This window comes from Orbicella faveolata, unplaced genomic scaffold (assembly GCF_042242905.1).
Source record: "Orbicella faveolata isolate gen_17 unplaced genomic scaffold, um_ofav_v1 contig_1, whole genome shotgun sequence".
NCBI classification, from domain to species: Eukaryota; Metazoa; Cnidaria; class Anthozoa; order Scleractinia; family Merulinidae; genus Orbicella; species Orbicella faveolata.
In genome coordinates, this window is record NW_028301536.1 from 27,356,211 (window position 1) to 27,376,704 (window position 20,494).

General features: G+C 38.5%; 10 non-coding genes and 1 pseudogene across 10 annotated transcripts; 6 read left to right on the top strand and 5 right to left on the bottom strand.

The window, feature by feature from the left end:
- Positions 1-1,637: 1,637 nt before the first annotated feature.
- Positions 1,638-3,186, bottom strand: LOC149118582 (uncharacterized protein KIAA1958-like; annotated as a pseudogene).
- A 759-nt stretch (positions 3,187-3,945) lies between these two features.
- On the top strand, positions 3,946-4,017 carry Trnaq-cug (transfer RNA glutamine (anticodon CUG)). The gene has a single exon. It is a non-coding gene; the product is annotated as a tRNA-Gln (tRNA).
- Positions 4,018-4,537: 520 nt separating this feature from the next.
- Positions 4,538-4,609, top strand: Trnag-ucc (transfer RNA glycine (anticodon UCC)). The gene has a single exon. It is a non-coding gene; the product is annotated as a tRNA-Gly (tRNA).
- Positions 4,610-5,742: 1,133 nt separating this feature from the next.
- Trnaq-uug (transfer RNA glutamine (anticodon UUG)) lies at positions 5,743-5,814 on the bottom strand. Its single transcript has one exon. It is a non-coding gene; the product is annotated as a tRNA-Gln (tRNA).
- Positions 5,815-6,356: 542 nt separating this feature from the next.
- On the top strand, positions 6,357-6,428 carry Trnaq-cug (transfer RNA glutamine (anticodon CUG)). Its single transcript has one exon. It is a non-coding gene; the product is annotated as a tRNA-Gln (tRNA).
- A 1,746-nt stretch (positions 6,429-8,174) lies between these two features.
- Positions 8,175-8,246, bottom strand: Trnaq-uug (transfer RNA glutamine (anticodon UUG)). The gene has a single exon. It is a non-coding gene; the product is annotated as a tRNA-Gln (tRNA).
- A 2,685-nt stretch (positions 8,247-10,931) lies between these two features.
- On the top strand, positions 10,932-11,003 carry Trnaq-cug (transfer RNA glutamine (anticodon CUG)). Its single transcript has one exon. It is a non-coding gene; the product is annotated as a tRNA-Gln (tRNA).
- A 961-nt stretch (positions 11,004-11,964) lies between these two features.
- Trnag-ucc (transfer RNA glycine (anticodon UCC)) lies at positions 11,965-12,036 on the bottom strand. The gene has a single exon. It is a non-coding gene; the product is annotated as a tRNA-Gly (tRNA).
- A 1,050-nt stretch (positions 12,037-13,086) lies between these two features.
- On the top strand, positions 13,087-13,158 carry Trnaq-cug (transfer RNA glutamine (anticodon CUG)). Its single transcript has one exon. It is a non-coding gene; the product is annotated as a tRNA-Gln (tRNA).
- A 1,012-nt stretch (positions 13,159-14,170) lies between these two features.
- On the top strand, positions 14,171-14,242 carry Trnag-ucc (transfer RNA glycine (anticodon UCC)). The gene has a single exon. It is a non-coding gene; the product is annotated as a tRNA-Gly (tRNA).
- A 1,171-nt stretch (positions 14,243-15,413) lies between these two features.
- Positions 15,414-15,485, bottom strand: Trnaq-cug (transfer RNA glutamine (anticodon CUG)). The gene has a single exon. It is a non-coding gene; the product is annotated as a tRNA-Gln (tRNA).
- Positions 15,486-20,494: the final 5,009 nt, after the last annotated feature.

The following is a 20,494-nucleotide window of genomic DNA, read 5'->3' on the forward strand; positions in this document are numbered from 1 at the left end:
CATTACCAGGGGCTACGAAAACGAGGACGTGCGACATATGACTTCGCTGGCAGAGCCTATATTAGACGGAAAGGCATTTCTCAGCATTTACGGGGAGAGCATTGGTGACCCTTGCTAACCCCACCGAGACCTTATACCAGCGCTTAGCCCCCGTTTTGCACTATAGCATTGACAAAGTGGACCATCCATCGATGTTTTTACTCAAGCTGCTTTAAATTCAGATAAAAGAATACTCACCTCAAGTAATCTCAGATTTAATCGCACAAACTGTACAGGGTCCCATTGTGTAATAATTAGCACTCTGGACTCGGTGGGACCTAGTTACTTGATATTTTTTTTCTTTTTGACCTTTTATAGTTTCATTTTGAAGTTAAAGAAGGGTATGCAGAAGAATAGAATATAAAAGTGTTTGCAGATTTTAATATTTTAGAAAATCTGACCTTCAATGACTCGGATTTTTTTTCTCTTGCCTTTATTGTCAACCAGAAATTCAAATATAGTGTAGGCAATCAGTTTCAACGCTAGCCCTAGAAACGTGTTTTAATAACCATCCATGTCCTCAAGTCATTGTCTCCAAGGTTTTTTTTTTAAACTATGCATCTGTCTGCCAGCAGTTGAAGTGCTAGTTGCTAGCTATGCCGTTATCGCTATTTCGTATTACTTATTGTCTTTTTAGCACGCACATGTTTTAACGAGATTTTATTTCTCCTAAATGTTGCGTGGGTAAATAAGGGATTGTTGTTGTTGTTGTTGTTTTACGATTCCCTGAAAGCTATCTATGAGTATCAGTAAGTTTAAAGCAACGGGGTTTGGTTTTTAAGACGCAAGTATTTTTTGTGTGCGTGTTGGCATGCAAAAGCAGAAACATTTGACTCTTTAAGTTGTTGAAAGCAACTGGGTAAAGAGCATAGAGCAGCGAGACTTGTTTTTCCGGGTTTATTTATCGTTTTGTTTTCCATTTTCTGGTGTAAGGACAGAATTATTTTTATCAGATGCAGTGTAACGAATGTACACGGACTGTTTGAATCACAGTTGTATGCCCATCAGGTTCCACCGAGATTTGAACTCGGATCGCTGGATTTAAAGTCCAGAGTGCTAACCATTACACCATGTGACCTTGCACACGATAACTGAAGAAATTTGCCAGGTAATTTAATTTGAAAGTACACCTTTTTATAGGAAAATATAATTTATATCATTCAATTAAGCTAAACTGAAGAATATGTTCTTATCTTATCCCTTATTAATAATGGTAATTGAACTGAGTGGAGTGCAATTTGGTCTGAAATCATGCGCGTGATTGCAAAATCGAACGAGCGCGTAACGCGAGTTTGAGTTGAAATCACAAGTATGATTTCAGACCAAAATTGTACGACCCGAATTTCAATTACCACTTTATTACATCCATTTTGAAATCGCACAATTTAATAGCCCAGTACCAGTATTTATTGAACCAATAGCCGGTTTGTGTAAAAGCGGAACCGGAAACGCGTTTACATCTCATTTTGAAAAGATGAAGACTTACATGTCAATGTGTCAAAAACTCATTCGAGCGTAACGAAGGAAAAAGACGTTCCATCTCAAGCGGTTAAAATGTGCTCAAGTCATTAGCAAAACAAAACAGTCGACTTGAAAGTTCAATCTTCGTCGTCCGACTCAATGATGTAAGCCCTTCGTAATCGTTTCTTCTGTGGTTCTGACTTCTCACTGACGTCTTTGGAGTAGAAATTGAACGTGCAACCCGTGTAACTCGGCGATGGAACGGGGCTGCCAGAAGAAGTGAAGGCTGTCATGCGGTACTGGAACTGCGAAGGAAAGCTTGGTGGAAATCCGGACCATCCAGTTGGCTGAAAACCAGGATTGAAGCCCATGATTGCCTGATGTATTTGGCCATGTTGTTGGTGAATAGGAGCCAGTGGTGCTCGTTGGCGTTGGACTGCAAGTGCTTGATGTGAGGCTTCATTTGCACTGGTTTGGTTGGAGACCTCGTTTGGACTTTTTTCGTTATGCCCTTCTTTATATCGGAATATATCCACTGACTATGTGAGACAGTTCTTTCCTTTGGTTCTCATTTATTTCATCGTAGTCGTCTAAGGAAGATTCACGATCATGGCCTGTTATTTCGCAGACGACATTGCGCGGTTGACCAGAATTCTTTAGTTTTGACACCAATGTTTTCCTCATGTTGTGGTTCGTCAACTTCTTATTTGTCTTGAGACAGGAGGCCATGGATTTCATGATATTGCCGATGGTGTTTTGTCCCATTCGAATTTTGGTGCACCAGACATCTGGTATGATGCTCAGATAGAGAGGCCCTGTGTCCTTCATTCCCTCGGGTCGCTTAGACAACCAAAGCTTGAAGAGCCGCACTGGATCGGTTTTTCCGCCGTCGGTGCTGTACATATCTGTGGTGTAGTTCTTCGCCTGATTGACAGACCACCCCTTCGTGTTTTGGTTGGACCTTCGCAGAACTCTGCGACTTCAGTGCCATCTTCTTGCTGTCTTATCACAAGGTCCTCCACGTACGCGTCGTAGTGTTCCTGACGACCGCGTAAGCCAAGTTGTTCAGTCAAGTTTTTAAAGTTCACATTGGTCAGTACCTTTCCATATTAATCCCCCAGCTGACCTTTCTCCCACAGGGTAGATTCCTCGTCTGGTGTTAGTGGCTGTGCTTTGTTTGGCCTCTTACCCTTTCCTTGCTGGCGCAGAGAAAGTACCTTCGTGTTGAGGAGTCCTTGTGACTTATGGAACTCTCTGGATCGTACGATACTCAGTGGATAGTTTTTGTCCTTTAGATGACGTTCAATCGCACTTTGCATGATTTTCAGTGATTCTGGCTCGTAATCATCTCCGTCCCTTTTTTTCACTTCGGCGTAGAACTTCGTCAGGACCTTGTCTAATTCTTCCGGCGATATTGTTTCGATGCTCACATTTTCAAGATGGCGGGACTTTGCCCAGCTTTGGAACACGTTCATCCACTGTTTTGTAGAGCGGGACGTATTTTTATTCACTGCAACAGACTTCAGCTCTTGTATTTCATCGCTTGACACTACAGGAAACCTCGAGACGTCTACTTCATTAGTTGCCTCTGAATTTGTTGCTGTGTTTTCTTCGTTTGTTCCTGTTTTCCTGGACTCGGGATCACACGGAGCTTCTTCAGTAGATGGTAAAGAAATATGGCCAAAATAATCGTCACAAACTATACTGAAAGTTGGAAACGACTCCCGGAAAAGTTGATTTTCAGCCTGGAGGAGCTGGTCATCATCATTTAGATACTGTAAGTAATTAAATTCATCCATTTTTCAAACTTAGCGAAGTTTTGGCAACAAAAGTTGCCAAATTTGCCAAACAACGGCTTTATTTGTCTTTCGTTTTCCTGCAATGTGATTGGTTATTTAAAAAAGCCTTGAAAACTGATTGGTTGTTTTGTTTTAGTGTCCCATTCTCATTGGCTGAGAAAAAGATGCGATTTGGAGCAAAAAGGAGTGCGATTCGTGAATATATCGCACCATTGAGAGCCAATCAGATTGCAAGGATAACCAGTGATTTCAAAATGGATTTAATAAAGAGCAAAATTCAATGAACAACAATTTTTATCAGAACCAGTATTTTGGTAAGAACCTCTGACAGTGTTTATAATTTATTTATAACGAAAGTTGGCTACTGAAAAGGTAGCTCCTTTTTAGTAACACAGCGAGAGGAAACTGCTGACACCTCAACATCACCTTACGACGGCGATGACAGCAGTTAACGTGAAATAATTTGACGGAATATATTTTCATTTTTTTTAACGCTTTTTTAAAAACTACAAATTCATGGCGAACACCGCAGCAGACCTCAGAACCTCAGCAGTTTTCTTCAAAGTAAATTCTATTGAAATAGCATGCCGGTCCCGATTTGCCTTTGCTTCTATATATAACAAATTTAATCTCACAAACTGTACAGAGTCCCATGGTGTAATGGTTAGCACTCTGGACTCTGAATCCAGCGATCTGAGTTCAAATCTCGGTGGGACATGGGTAAATAAGATAATTTTTCACTTTTCGATATATTATAGTTTCTGATTTTTTAGTTTTCCTTAAAAAAATTGTATTGGCATTAACGACGTGATAACTGGGTGAGTTCTAACTATGAAACAAACACTGATCTCTTTTAATAGTTATAATTGAATTGATATTTTAATTCCAGTAGGTTCCTCCTGTTGTTCGCATAACAGTTAAGGCAAATGAAATACATTTTGTTAACTGTTGTTACAATTCTTGTTTGATTTTCATATTTCTTAGCTCAAGCATCTTATCACGCTTCTTCGAAAGGTTGTATTATTTGGAGGGGGGGTGTGGAAGGTGGGAAGGTGGGGGAGAGAATAGAAATTTGATAACGAAAGAAACTAGGACAACTCGGGGGTCGTTGGTCGGATCAGGGAGGCAGTCTGATTGAAAGGGGATTTCAGATAAGAGCTGATGTACCATTTGAACATTTGCTCTTCCCAGATTTGAATGAGAATCAATATTTTTTTTCAGTTCATTCCTACACCAAAGCGTCGGTGGTATAGTGGTGAACATAGCTGCCTTCCAAGCAGTTGACCCGGGTTCGATTCCCGGCCGACGCAGTATTTTTTTTCCTTCTGTCTTACTGAGGAAACAACTGTGAAAACTGAATCCTGAGATGTTGGGCTTTTTCCATGTTACCCAACTTTTACTTTTTTCCAAACAAACAAACAAACAAACAAACAAACAAACAAACAAGAAAAAACAAACAACAAACAAACAAACAAACAAACGTTAACTGAGGTTCATAGCTCCTGGTACAGTTAGTATTCAACATCCTACCTTTGTAGTTAAGTTTGTGTCAGAATTGGAGTCCTGCCGAGAGAAAGTAAAGCTATAGCTTATGACTTGATTTTATGTTCGGTACATACAGAACGCAAACGAGTAAACACTCCCGCCGAAATCAGTGTTTCTGAAAATTGATTGTTTTCCTGGTGCGCAAAGGGAAAAGATTCGCTACGTAAGTAAAAGGTATGTAAAGAAACCACAAAACTTGTTTGTGCTAGAAATAGTTAAGGGAGTGGTTTATTTAAGGTTAGATTGGAAAATATTACCTAAGCAGTGTTATTTCTGTCAAACCTTCGGTGCTAAACACGAACGTGAGATTGTAGTCCTGTTTCCTGTACTGACAGCAGGTCGATCACTAAAACTATCCTTAAGATTTACAAATTAGAAGTATTGGTATCAAGAACGCGGCGAGATTTGGGAACTGGCACTGCTGGATTAAGCGTTCAGAGTGTTGAGCATTATATCATAGGACCTTAAGTCATGAGGAACAAAAATGTCTCATACATTGTATCCCTAACATCTTACGGTTTTTCATCCCTTGATATATAGATTGCTATGTTGTTTTTATAAATATGGAAGACTCCATGGAAATGATCTCTTTCACCGGCCTTGTTAAAATTAAGGCAGTTAAAATCATTTCTGGTCATCTTCGTACCAATTGAAACCAAGCGACTTAAGAGCGGTTAAAAGTGTCGAAAGTAATCAGGTAATTACTTTGGTTTTAGTTTTTGTTTTACTTCGGTTTGAGATTGGATTAGTGGTCTAATTGTTAAGTAATTGGTTTGGTTTTGGTCAAGCTACGACACTCAATTGAAAATGGCTCTATGTATTAATAAAAATAATAAATAGTCCTGCGTTTGGGACACCAAAATGTACACGGACTGTTTGAATCACAGTTGTATGCCCTAGGTCCCACCGAGATTTGAACTTGGATTGCTGGATTCAAAGTCCAGAGTGCTAACCATTACACCATGGGACCTTGCACATAATGACTGAAGAAATTTGCCAGGTAATTTAATTTGAAAGTACACCTTTTTATAGGAAAAGATAGTTTATACCATTCAATTAAGCTAAACTGAAGAATATGTTCTTATGTTGTCCCTTATTAAGAACAAACTTCAATCAACAACAGTATTTATCAGAACAAGTATTTTTGTAAGAACCTCTGACAGTGTTTATAATTTATTTATAACGAAAGTTGACTATCGAAGAGGGTAGCTTCGTTGTAGTAACACAGTGAGAGGAAAGTGCTGACAACTCAACATCACTCGTTTCTACCAAGTTGAACACCTTAAGACGGCGTTTACAGCAGTTAACTTGAAATAATTTGACAGAAAATATATTCATTTTTTTAACGCTTATTTATAAACTACAAATTCATGGCGAACACCGCAGCAGACCTCAGAACCTCAGCAGTTTTCTTAAAACTAAATTCTACTGAAATAGCATGCTGGTCCCGATTTGCCTTTGCTTGACGTAAATTCCTGTATTTTAACAAATTTAATCGCACAAACTGTGCAGGGTCCCATGGTGTAATGGTTAGCCCTCTGGACTCTGAATCCAGCGATCCGAGTTCAAATCTCGGTGGGACCTAGTTACAAGAGAAAATTTTTTTACATTTCGATATATTATAGCTTCAGATTTTTTAGTCTTCCTTAAAAAAACATTGTAGTGGCATTAACGACGTGATAAATGGGCGAGTTCTAAGTATGAAACAAACACTGATCTCTTTTAATAGGTATAATTCAATTCATTATTTAATTCCCATAGATTCCTCCTGTTGTTCGCGTAACAGTCGACGCAAATAAAACACATTTTTTTGACTGTTGTTACAATTCTTGTTTGAGCTTTATTTTTCTTGGCTCATTTATCTTATCACGCTTCTTCGAGAGGTCGTATTATTCGGGGGGGGAAGGGGGGGAAGGGGGGGAAGGGGGAAAGGTGGGGGAGAGAATAGAAAATTCATAACGAAAGAAACTAGGACAACTAGGGGGTCGTTGGTCGGATCAGGGAGATACCGTAGTCTGATTGAAAGGGGATTTCAGATAAGAGCTGATGTATCATGTGAACATTTTTTCTTTCCAGGTTTGAATGAAAATCGATCTTATTTTTTCAGTTCATTCCTACACAAAAGCGTCGGTGATAAATTTGTGAGCGTAGCTGCCTTCCAAGCAGTTAACCCGGGTTCGATTCCCGGCCGACGCAATAATTTTTTCTTTTGTCTGATTGGGGGAACAACTGTAAAAACTGAATCCGGGAATGTTGGGCTTTTTTCATGTTATCCCATTTTCATTTTTTTCCAAACAAACAAACAAACAAACAAACAAACAAACAAACAAACAAACAAACAAACAAACGTTATCTGACGCTCATAGCTCCTGGTACAGTTAATATTCAACATTAAAATAAGAATTTTAATCTTGCCTTTGTAGTAAAGTTTGAGTCAGACTTGGAGCCCTGTTGAGAGAAAGTTAAGCTATAGCTTATAATTTGACTTTATATTTGGTACACACGAAACGCAAACGAGTCAACAGTGCCGCGGAAATGAATGTTTCTCAAAATTGACTGTTTTCCTGGCGCGCAAAGGGAAAACATTCGCTACATAAGCAAAAGGAATGTAAAAAAAATGGAAATTCGTTTGTGTTACAAATAAGTAAAGAAGTGGTTTATTTAAAGGTAGATTAAAAAATATTACCTAAGCAGTGTCATTTCTGTCGAATATTCGTTGCTAAATAAGAAATTGAGATTGCAGTCCCGGTTTGTGCACTGACCGCAGGTCGATTACTAAAACTAGCCCTAAGATTTATAAATTAGAAGGATTGGTATCAAGACCGCACCGAGATTTGAACTGGGATTGCTGGATTCAGTGTTCAGAGTGTTGAGCATTATATCGTAAGACCTTTACACATGAGGAGCACAAATGTCTCATACATTGTAGCGCTAACATATTACAGTTTTTCATCTCTTGACATAAAGATTGCTATGCTATTTTCATAAATATGGAAGACTCCGTGGAAATGCACTCTTTCACAGGCCTTGTTAAAATTTAGGCAAATAATGTTATTTCTGTTCGTCTTCCTACCAATAACACCACTGGAGTGACTTCAGAGCGGTATCCATTTAAGGGTCGAAAGTAATCAGGCTATTGCTTTGGTTTTAGTTTTGGTTTTACTCCGGTTTGAGATTGGATTAGCGGTCTAATTGTTAAGTAATTGTTTTAGTTTTGGTCAAGTAATGTTACGATACTCAAAATAAGAAAAAGTAAATAATAAAAAGTCCTACATTTGGGGCACCAAATTAATGTACACGGACTATTTGAATCGCACATGTATTCCCATCAGGTCCCACCGAGATTTGAACTCGGATCGCTGGATTCAAAGTCCAGAGTGCTAACCATTACACCATGGGACCTAACATACGATAACTACAGGAATTTGCCAAGTAATTTGATTTTAGGAAATAATAATTTATATCATTCAATGAAACTAAACTAAAGAATTTGATATTTTCTTGTCTCTTCCTTAAAGCGAAACTCAGTGGACAATAATTTTTGTTACAACCAGTATTCTGTTAAGAACCCTCTGACTTGCGTGTTCGTTTCTAGTTTATTTGAAACTGAGGCAAGTTGACTAGCGTGGATCTTTGTAAAAGCAAAGTGAGAGGAAATTGCTGACACTAGACATCACTTGTTCCTACCAAGTTCAACGCCTTAACGTTCACAATCAGCGTTTAGAGCAGTTCACCCTTATATAATTTGAAAAAAACGTTTATTCATTATTTACAGTTGTATATAATAAACTACAGATTTATGGCGAAACCTTAGCAAACCTCAGAAGTTTTCCTAAAACTAAATTTTATTGAAATAACATAGAGGTCCCGTTTTGCACTATGGCATTGACAAAGTGGACCATCCACCAGCGTTTTATTGAAGCTGCTTTTAATTCAGATCAAAGACTATTCACTTGATGTAATTTCAGACTTTTTTAACAAATTGTTGTAATGATTGGCGCTGTGGACTCTGAATCCAGCGATCCGAGTTCAAGTCTCTTTGGGACCTGGTCACATGTGATTTTTTTTCTCTCTCTTTTCGATATTTTATAGTTTCATTTTTTTAAAATTTTCTGTCGAAAAATGTCGATCCAGAACATTTTTGTCCGGGGTACTAAGAAGTTTAACTGAATAAAAAGCTGCTGCCAGCTTTTAATATTTCAGATAATCTGACCTTCATTGACTCGGATTTTTTTTCCTAATGCCTATGCTGACCACCAGATATTCAAATATGGTTTAGGCAATCAGTTTTAACGCTAGCTCTAGAAACGTTGTTTGATAGCAATTCATGTCCTCAAGTCATTGTCTCCAACGTTTTTTTTAAACTATTCATTTGTCTGCCAGCAGTTGAAGTGCTAGTTGCTACAATCGTGGACAGAAGTCCTTGGGACACTTATGTAATTTAACGAATTATCTGTGTTTTACTACTGAAGTTTGAAAAAAGCGCTGCTTTCCTTTTGAAAACGCGTTACTGTCCCCCCTCCCCAAAATCAGAAGAAATTGCAGGTGGTAGTTTTCAACATTGTATGGGGAATGGGGGGCGAGGTTAGGCAGGTGAAGTAGTATTTGCGTCTGGCGTGTGGGCAAAAGCACCAAAAGTGCAAATGTGTCCCAAGACTTTTGTCCATGATTGTAGTTATTCCATCATTGCCATTTTGTATTACTTATCATCTTTTTAGCAATCCCCTGAAAGCTATCTATGAATATCAGCAAGTTTAAAACAACGGTGTTTTGTTTTTACTCTTCTGCTTTATATTTTTAATGTGAACAGGGCTAGGGACCCATGGACCCTGCATTCTATGATGAGTTCATATCTTGGTGTGACCTTCCAATATCAGCAATTTAAAATTTATTCACCTTTGAAAAGATATTGCCCTCCTCAATATTTGCTTACATCGTGTCGGTGGTATAGTGGTAAGCTTAGCTGCCTTCCAAGCAGTTGACACGGGTTCGATTCCCGACCGACGCAATTAACTTTTTGTGTCTAAGCATGAAAAAAGCAGAAAAAACTGACTTCTTGAAGCCGTTGAAAACAACTGTGAAAACAACATAGAACAGCAAATCTTTTTTTTTTTTTTTTGTAATTGGGTGTATTTATCGTTTTGTTTTCCAGTTTCTGATATAAGGACAGGATTATTTTCATCAGATGGAGTGCAACGAATGATTAAACTTAATTTATTATTTTAATGTTTGCTATTAATCAATTCTATTATCATCTTAAATTAAAAGATAGATTTGTAACGCTACTGTAGCTTAGCAGTTGATTCACTTAGAAAACAAAACTGCTACTGATTCGCCATAGTTACGTTGTCTACAGTTATTCTGATCTATCGAATATCTTGGACATTGCACAGTTGAACTCGTCACAGATAACTTCTCTGCTTACAGATTCTCAGTTGCTTTTTGGTACCAGTAGTTACATACTTCTTACTAACCGAGTTTGAGGGCCGTACTGTAAGTTACGGACCGAGTTTTTTCCCCATCGACTTATGGCCCAAGCGCGAAGCGCGCGAGCCGTAAATCGAAGGGGGAAAAAACGAGGATCCGTAACTTACAGTACGGACCGAGAAAACGAGGTTAGATATTTATTATATCTCTACTGGGTTTCTGACGGATTCGGGAACGATTTCTATTCACAAACAACGGTTTTAAATTTCTGACGCACCTCTAAAGCTAAGCGAGTCAATTTGAGATCGTTAGTAGGTTTTGATACACAATTTCAGAAGTAAAAGAAAGTTTTAAACTTTTACCTACTAAAAATTTTAAGAACAATTGGCGATTTTGGCAACAAAAAACAGCTTTCAATTCTAGCGGGCCGTACAGTAGATTACGGCCCGCTAAGTTGACCAATCACAGCGCGCGTACTAACTGAGAAATAAAATAAAGTGTAGTTATTTTTTTTACTTTTATTTTTTTTTAGAATTACCTGTGCACGATCTAAGTATTATAAGTTTAAAAATGGAGTATTCCCAACACATTTTTATGGTTATAAACAATGAAACACTGATTTTACTTTGCTTATAATTTCTAGTTTTTCCGTGTGTACACTGTCCCATGGTGTAATGGTTAGCACTCTGGACTCTGAATCCAGCGATCCGAGTTCAAATCTCGGTGGGACCTGATAGGATTTCTTTTTGTTTTATAATTATCGCGGATTAAACATCGTTTCCGTCATCCGATTTTTACTTGTCTCTTAGTGAGTGAGTTCTTTGTTGAATGTCTTTCAGAATAACTCTTTTTTCTCTAATATATAATATGTGAAACCAGTATGAGAAGCGATGCAAAAAAAAAAAAAAGTTAAAGTAACTCTGATCAACTAGCTATGAGCATGTTGTTTCAAGAGAGGAATAGAAGCTAGCGCCGATGAAGGAATGTGAACGAAATGGCCTGGCTTCTTTACCTGATTAGATAGATAGATAGACACCTTTATTTAAAAGTAAAAATCTCAAGGTAAAATTTTCAGAGAAATCCCTTCAGGGAGCATACAAACCATCTCTGCTATCAATATGAGCCCTGAGGTTACTACCTAACATAGTTACGTAACAAACATCATAAGTACTATAAATAAGGCCCATGCTAGTGTCCATGTGAATGAAACTTGGTCAAGAAGAATACGTGTGAAACTGCTTACTGAAAACACAAGATAGTCCAAGTCCAGGACATGTGAACTTCTCAGTAACTTCTATAATAATTCTTGTTTGATTTTCATCAGTTGCTTTGTGTCATGTACCTTATCAGTAAATTCATAAGAAAAGAAACAAGGCGATCGTTGGTCGGATCAGGGGATAGTCTTACGAAAGGAAATGATCAGATAAGAGCTGATTTACCATGTGAGCATTTGCTCCGACAATTCAGGTTTCATTATAAATGAATTTCCTTTTTGACTGGAATCCGTCATCAAAGCGTCGGTCGTATAGTGGTACATTAACTGTACCAGGAGTTATGAGTGTCAGTTAACGTTTGTTTGTTTACAAAAAAAAACCAAACCAAAACAAAACAAAATGAGTAAGATGAAAAAAGTGCAACATCTCAGGATTCAGTTTTCATAGTTGTTCCCTCAATCAGACAAAGGAAAAATTATTGCGTCGGCCGGGAATCGAACCCGGGTCAACTGCTTGGAAGGCAGCTATGCTCACCACTATACCACCGACGCTTCGATGTGGGAAAAAAACTGAAAAATAATAGATTTTTAATGGAATCTGGGCAGAACAAATGTTCGCATGGTAAATCAGCTCTTATCTGAAATCCCCCATTAATAAGGCTACCTCCCTGATCCGACCAACGACCCCCTAGTTGTCCTAGTTCCTTTCGTTATGAGTTTTTTATTCTCTCCCCCTTTCCCCCCCCGAGTAACACGACCTCTCGACGAAGTCTGATAAGATACACGACACAAGAAAAATGAAAATCAAACAAGATAGTCTGGGATCAAAGGTCGTAAAATTAAGTCCCGTGGGAATTTCGTGCTGAAAGCAAGCCACCAGTCTAAAAGTGTTCATTAGGGTCTAGTGAACATGAAAAGTTTTGGTGGTAACTCTGCAACTTGCTGGGACGGGTTTTAAGGACGGTTGAAAATCGGACGAATATGAGCCAACATTAAAAGGACGCTGGTACATTAAACTGTTTATAACCTCATCAATTACCATCGATTAACCACCAAACTTGGCAGATATTCTCAAGTTGATTATTTAGTGACAGCTGCTGATTATGGCCGACGCAACTTTTTGAGTAACATTAAATTAGTTTACGTCATAAGAAATCTCTTCCGGTTTTTGGTTGAACTGAAAGTAGTTGTATTCGATAACACCTGATAGAAAAAGATAATAATTAAAGTAAATATATACTCTAAAAATAAAACGTGAGGTCCAACCGAGATTTGAACTCTGATCGCTGCGTTCAGAGTCCAGAGGGCTAACCATTACGCCACGGGACAGGTTTATAGGACGGTTCATGAAACTCAATACAGGTTTACTTATACGGTGAAGGTCCGGTCAAAGCAAATACACTTTTACAGTAACTGTTCGCAACGGCAGACAAACATCAATTATAAAGTAATAATCAAGCTTAAAAAGGCAAGAGAGTGGTTAAAAACCAAAACCAAACTCGATTGAAACAGCATGCCGGTCCCGGTTTGCGTTTTTAACTCTGAGACTGAAATGACGTAATTTCCGATCTTTTAAACAAATTTAATTTTCAATCTGTAGAGGGTCCCATGGTGTAATGGTTAGCACTCTGGACTCTGAATCCAGCGATCCGAGTTCAAATCTCGGTGGGACCTGGTTGCGTCGGACATTTTTTTCTTTTCGATATATTATAGTTTCATTTAGAAGTCCTAGAAATAGGCCATATTCGTATTCTCGGTATTGGACTGGAACTAGCTTGCAATGGAGGCTCATGCGGGGGAATATCATTAAAAAGCGATTTATTTCATTTGCATTTGAAAAGGCTCCCCACATTAGCCTCAGTTGCAAGCTAGTTCCAGTCCAATACCGAGAATACGAATATGGCCTATTTAAGGAGGGATTTTCAGAAGAAAATAGTAGAAAGAACAAGGAGTTTGACATGATAAGAAGTTAAACAGAATAATAAGCTGTTGGTAGTTTTAAAAATTTCAGATAATCTGACCTTCATTGAATGGAATCTTTTTCCTCTTGCCTTTATTGTCCACCAGAAATTCATGTATGGTTTAGGCAATTAGTTTCAACGCTCTAAAACAATTATTTAATAACCATCTATGTTTAATGAATTTTGCATTTGCCTGCCACTTTAAAGAGCTAGTTACTCCGTTATTGCTAGTTCTTATTACTCATTGTTTTTTTGTAAGCAATCACCTATATTCATGAGTTCCCTAAGTTTAAAACAAAGGTGTTTTGTTTCTACAATTCTTGTTTTTGCATTTTTAATGTCAACAGGTTCCCATGGATCCTTATAGCAATCTGGACTCTAAATCTTGACTTCCGAGTTCATATCTTGGTTGGAACTTCTAATATTTTTTTATATTTTAGCCCAAAAGTCTCAACAATCTTGCAGGAACCAAGAGAAAACTAAAGATGCCATTAACTAACAGAAAAAAAAACATGTATCAAATTTCCATCTTCAAAACGACTTCTATTCAATGAAACCGGTGCTTGCAGAAATTTATAATACATGCATGTTCTCCACGGATATTCTTAAGCCTAGAGAAACGTTAGTACAACTTTTTACCGCAAAAGCGAAGATTGAAAACCCTGGGAACGAGAGTGACTTTTGATGATAAAAATATAAAATTTATGTAGTAGTTTGCTAACATCGCGTCGGTGGTATAGTGGTGAGCATAGCTGCCTTCCAAGCAGTTGACCCGGGTTCGATTCCCGGCCGACGCAAGTATTTTTTTGTGTGTGTCTAAGCATGCAAAAGCAGAAAAAAAAACTGACTTCTTAAAGTTGTTGAAAACAACTGTGTAGAGAACATAGAACAGCAATACTTGTTTTTCTGGGTGTATTTATCGTTTTGTTCGCCAGTTTCTGATATAAGGATAGGATTATTTCCATCAGACCCCGGCAGTGCAACGAATGATTGACTCTTCTTATCTTTGCCATTAATCAGTTCTTCTATTATCTCAAAATGAAAAATAGATTTAATTGTAACCCTATGATAGCTCAACAGTTAATTTACTCAAAAAACTGCTAATACGCCATAATTACGTTGTGCACAAATTTTCTGATCTAATGAATATCCTGGACAATACACAGCTGAGCTCGTCACAGAAGTAAATGACCTCTCTGCTAACAGTTTCTTGCTTTTTAATACCATCAGTTATTGTGCAGCTTTATTTATTTTGTTTACTTATTTATTTATTTATTTATTATTTTTTTCAATATAACTTGAATTTTCTAGAAGACCTTAACACGTCCTGAGTTTCATAACTTTGCAAATCAGATGGAGCATCTACGACACATTTTTATGTTTATAAAAATTGAAACACTGATTTTACTTTGCTTATGATTTCTTGTTTTTCCGTCCTATCTAGGTACGCGGTCCCATAGTGTAATGGTTAGCACTCTGGACTCTGAATCCAGCGATGCGAGTTCAAATCTCCGTGGGACATTTTAGGGATTCTTTTTTTGTTTTGTGAATATAGCAGAATAAACTTCGTTTCCGTCATCTGTTTTTTATCTCTCTCTTTTCGTTTGAGAGTTCTTTATCGAATACTTTGCAGGGTAACTATCTTCTTTTCTAATTAGATTTTGAGCTCGAGATTCCTATCACGCATAGAAATCGAGAGCGAATAATCTAATTGTTTTAATATAAATCTACTAGCTGTTCAAAACTTTACGCTTTATCCGCTTCACAGACACTTCGAAAATGCAAAGAAGTTGCCGCTATCTATGGGAATTGAATTATAAAGTATTAAAAGATATCAGTGTTTGTTTCATAGTTAAAACTCACCCAGTTATTACGTCGTTAATGCCGCCACAATTTTTTTAAGAAAAACAAAAGCAAAAAACTGAGAGTTTCACATATCAAACAGATTAAAAATTATCTCACATAACCAGGTCCCACCGAGATTTGAACTCGGATCGCTGGATTCAGAGTCCAGAGTGCTAACCGTTACACCATGGGACCCTTCACAGTTTATTAGAGTAAATTGTTAGCATATTGAAATTTACGTCAAGCAAAGGCAAATCGGGACAGGCATGCTATTTCAATAGAATTTAGTTTTAAGAAAACTGCTGAGTTTCTGAGGTCTGTTGCGGTTTTCGCCATGAATTTGTAATTTCTAAATAAGTGTGGAAATCATATGTAAAAAAATCCGGAAACTTGTTTGTGCTACAAATAAATGAAAGGAATGGTTGATTTAAAGTCAGATTGAAAATTATTACGAAGGTGGCAAAGGTGGGGTACCAATGACGCATCACGCTGAATTTTTCTATTAAATCACGTATCACGAAGAACTTTTTCACCAATCACGCGTAACGTAAAAAGAAGTAAGTACATCGCCAATCTTACTTTCTCGACCCTAAAAGCGTCGTTAAAAAGAAAAACTCTGCCGATTCAACCACAAAAATACATCGGCAAATATGTGACCTCTCACGCGAAAACGTTCCTTATGGTATCCGTTCGAACGGCTGAACGCACGTCAAGTAAACGGATCATGCATCAGTGAATAACGATAGTCAATTTACTTGTTCCAAGATATCTTAAGACTACTTGGTTCTACATGAGTTGATAACCACTGAATACAATGAGTAACGACTCTAGAAACGATTTAATGAAATGTAAACTGAGAAGGTAAATGTGAGGGATTTATGAGATGTGGGCTGTGTAGGTATATGTTGGGAATTAATACGATGAAAGCTGTGCAGGTATATGTGGGGGATTCATGAGATTTAGGCTGTGTAGGTATATGTGGAGGGATAATAAGATGTGAACTCTGTAGGTATATGTGGGGGATTATTGAGATGTACGCTGTGTAGGTATATTTGAGGGGTTCAATGACATGTAGGCTGTGTAGGTATATGTAAGGGATTAATGAGATGTAGGCTGTGTAGGTAAATGTAAGAGATTAATTAGCTGTACCCTGTGCAGGTATATGTGGGAGATTTATGAGATTTAGGCTGTGTAGGTATATGTGGAGGGTTAATACTGGTGGTGTGAAGGTGTGGTCATGGAAAGACGCGTCTTCCTAGTCTCCGAAGTTAATTTCGTTTTATTGCTTCTTTTGGCTCTGAATATTGAAATTTCTACCTACAAGTCGGACCTAAAGGTGAATTCAATCGAAAGTAATCGGTATTTCATCGAAACTCCTATCAAATGGAGTCGAAATTCGCCGACATCAACCACGAGGAAATGCAAATGGCTTAAGAGTCGCCCACTCTACTATCACAACTCTACCGCATCATTCAATGTTACTGCCTCAGCGATACTAATTTGTGGGGACGTTCATCCGCATCCTGGACCCGCGTTGGATACGTCTTCGAGCAACCTAAAACCAAAAAGCGGATTTACTGCCAAATGGCCAAAGTGCTCAAAGCCAGTTCAGCGAAACCATAAACATCTTCAGTGCGATAAGTGTTATGATTTAATTCATGTTCGCTGTGTAAACAGCAACGCCAGTTTCCACAAAATCATCAAAGTTAACCAGCCTGGCATTTGGACATGTAGTACTTGTACATTATCTGAGCTTCCCTTCTTTAAAGTAAAAGATCTAGTCGCTCTGGACACGACAGATGATGCTGCGAGTGATTTGCATTGGAATTCCGACCGCCACTTCGATGCTCTCATTGCGAGACAAAAACAACTTTCTTTTATGCACATCAACACGCAGTGTATGACATCAACATTCGACGAGCTACTCCTCGTCATTCAAAGATATGGTTTTGACGTGGTCATGCTTAGCGAAACATGGCTCAAAGACAACCCACAACTACTTAGCCATGTAACTATTCCTGGCTATGCTAATGAGTTTAGGAACAGAGATAAAATCAAAGGTGGAGGCGTTGGTGCATACATTAAAGAAAGTGTAAGGTACAAAAGGCGTAAGGATATTGAATCAAGATACCCTGAATTAGAACACTTGTGGCTTGAAATTCAAGGACGCAATAAACATAGTTACTTATTAATGGGAACCATATACAGATCCACAAGAATACTAGATACCCAACAGTGGATGTCCCAAATGGAGAGCATGTTGGCGGATCTGTCAACTTCGTGGGACGGTTTATTGCTTGTTACTGGGGATTTAAATATTGACGTGCTGAAGCCAAATGCGCCGTTGACAAAACAGTATACAGATTTATTGAACACGTTTAACCTAACACAGCACGTGCAAAAGCCAACAAGAGTTACACCTCACAGTGAGACCTTGATTGATCACATAATCTCAAATGATCCTAAGCGTGTTACACATGTTGATGTTCTTCCATGCTCAAATGTGAGCGACCATGATGCACCTTACGCGTGCCTCAACATTCGTGCTGAGCGCTTTGTTCCAAGGTTTAAAATGATTCGAAAAGAGCGTGGGTTCAAGGAAGAAGAGTTCATTCGCGACTTTACATCCCTTCCATTTAGTGTCATTCAGGCAACAGATGATCCTGAAGAAAAGCTAGAGATGTTTACTACACTCATCTCTGACTGTATTGAGCGACACGCTCCACTGACACGCACAAAGGTCACACGGCCACCAGCTCCCTGGTTACATGATGAGGAAATTGTAGGTCTTCAAAATCAGAGAAATGTACTAAGACACAAGGCACACTCGTTAAAAACACCCGATGCCTGGCAAGCTTTTCGCGACGTCCGTAATCGTCTGAAAACAACGATCAAAGAGGCGAAACGATCGTTCATCAATACGGCATTATCATCAACGAAACCGAAAGAGGTCTGGCGTATTATACACCGTATTTTGAACCCATGTCCACAGCCTTTACGTCTGGATGTCAATGAGCTTAACAAGCATTTTGCAGAAGTTGCCCAACGCACCACCGGAAATGCAGGTGTTGACGCAAAAGAAGACCTACTGAACTTTGTTGATAGCTTGCAGCCATGCCTGATGGGGGAAAGATCATTCACTTTGCGCCACGTTAAATATGAAGAGGTCCTCAAGGAAATCAAATTAATTCGTTCCGATACATCGACAGGACCTGACCAAATACCAGCTAAGTTCCTAAAGCCTGTAGCCGACCTGATTGCAGGACCTTTGACAGACGTGATAAATTCCTGTATTGCCACATCAACATTTCCCGACGCTTGGAAAGTTGCGAGGATAACCCCAATCCCTAAGACCAGTGGCTCTACCTTCAGTGTATCAGACATGAGACCGATATCAATACTTCCGGTCCTTTCAAAAGTTTTTGAAAGACTCGTACACCACCAAGTCATCGATTACATTGATTCTCACTGCCTGTTAAAAGAGAATATCTCAGGCTTCAGGAAAGGACACTCAACGACTACTGTTCTATTAGGGATCAGAGATGACATTATTCGCGCCATGAAGCGAGGAGAAGTTACCCTCATGGTACTAGCCGATTTCTCTAAGGCGTTTGATACCATCAAGTACAAGACTGTTCTTGAAAAGCTCAGCCTGTTGGGCTTTTCCAAGGAATATCTTAAATGGACGATCCAATATCTTACAGGAAGGAAACACTTTGTGCAAGTCGACGACAAAACGTCAGAGCTTTGTAGGGTGAGTTTCGGCGTACCTCAAGGTTCTATCATGGGGCCACTCATTTTCAATCTCTACGTGGCTGACCTTCAGTCATATGTACGCGGAGTTAAATGTCATCAATATGCTGATGATACCACATTGTACACACAGTGCAAACCAGCAGATCTTCAATCAACTCTAACTGAACTTTCTGCAAGTATAGGCAAATTGGAAGCGTGGTCACGTGAAGCAAACTTAGTCATTAATCCTTCCAAGACTAAGCTGATGTTATTATCTACTCCGCAGTTATCAAAGGTCCATCATTTAAACACTGAAAAGTTCGACATCACAATCAACAGCATCCCCTTGGAACGAGTGACCACCACTAAATTATTGGGGTCTCACATCCATGAGCATCTGAACTGAGAAGGAAATGTCAGACAAGTAGCAGCGTCCTGTTATGCTACTCTAACAACCCTAAGGAAGTTAAAGAACATCCTGCCTTTCCATATCAAAAAGAATTTGGCACAGGCACTGGTTCTAAGCAAGCTATATTATAATGACATAGTATACCACTCACTCCCAGATTATTTAATGAAACGTCTCCAGAGAGTACAAAAGGCTACAGCTAGTTTTGTGCTTGGTAGATTTGTGTCATCCGAAGACATCCTTACGAAACTCAAATGGCTTCCCGTAAAGGAACAACGCGAATGGAACCTACTTAAGGCAACTCACAAAGCCCTTCACAACCCATATTGGCCAAGTTATCTGAAACTTAATGTATTTCAACACGAAAGATGCTTAAGATCTAGTAACAGCATTCAGTTAGAGAGATCTTTAATTAATAATACTCTACAGGACCAGACTGCAAGTTTATTTAACACATTGCCCAGCAACGTGAGGTGCTGCCAAGACTATATTAAATTTTGTAAAGACACCAAAAACATTATTTTTAAGAGAGCTTTAGAACACCTGGCATAATTTTAATTATTTATTTATTCATTTATTTATTTTAGCATATCTTAAAACACAATTTTATCTCGTTTACATATAGATATAAATTCTTAGATATCTTTTAATCTTTTTGTAAATTGTAAATTTAGTTAGCATCGGGCAAGCGAAGAGCCACCCTGTGGATATACTGCCCGAAATGCCATTATTATTATTATTATTATTATTATTATTATTATTAATAAGATGTGAACTCTGTAGGCATATGTGGGGGATTATTGAGATGTAGGCTGTGTAGGTATATTTGGGGGGTTCAATGAGATGTAGGCTCTGTCGGTATATGTAAGAGATTAATGAGATGTAAGCTGTGTAGGTAAATGTAAGGGATTAATTAGCTGTACGCTTTGCAGGTATACGTGGGAGATTAATGAGCTGTAGGCTGTGTAGGTATATGTACGTGGGGGATTAATGAGATGTAGGCCATGTAGGTATATGTAGGGGATCAATGAAATGTAGGCTATGTAGGTATATGTAGCGG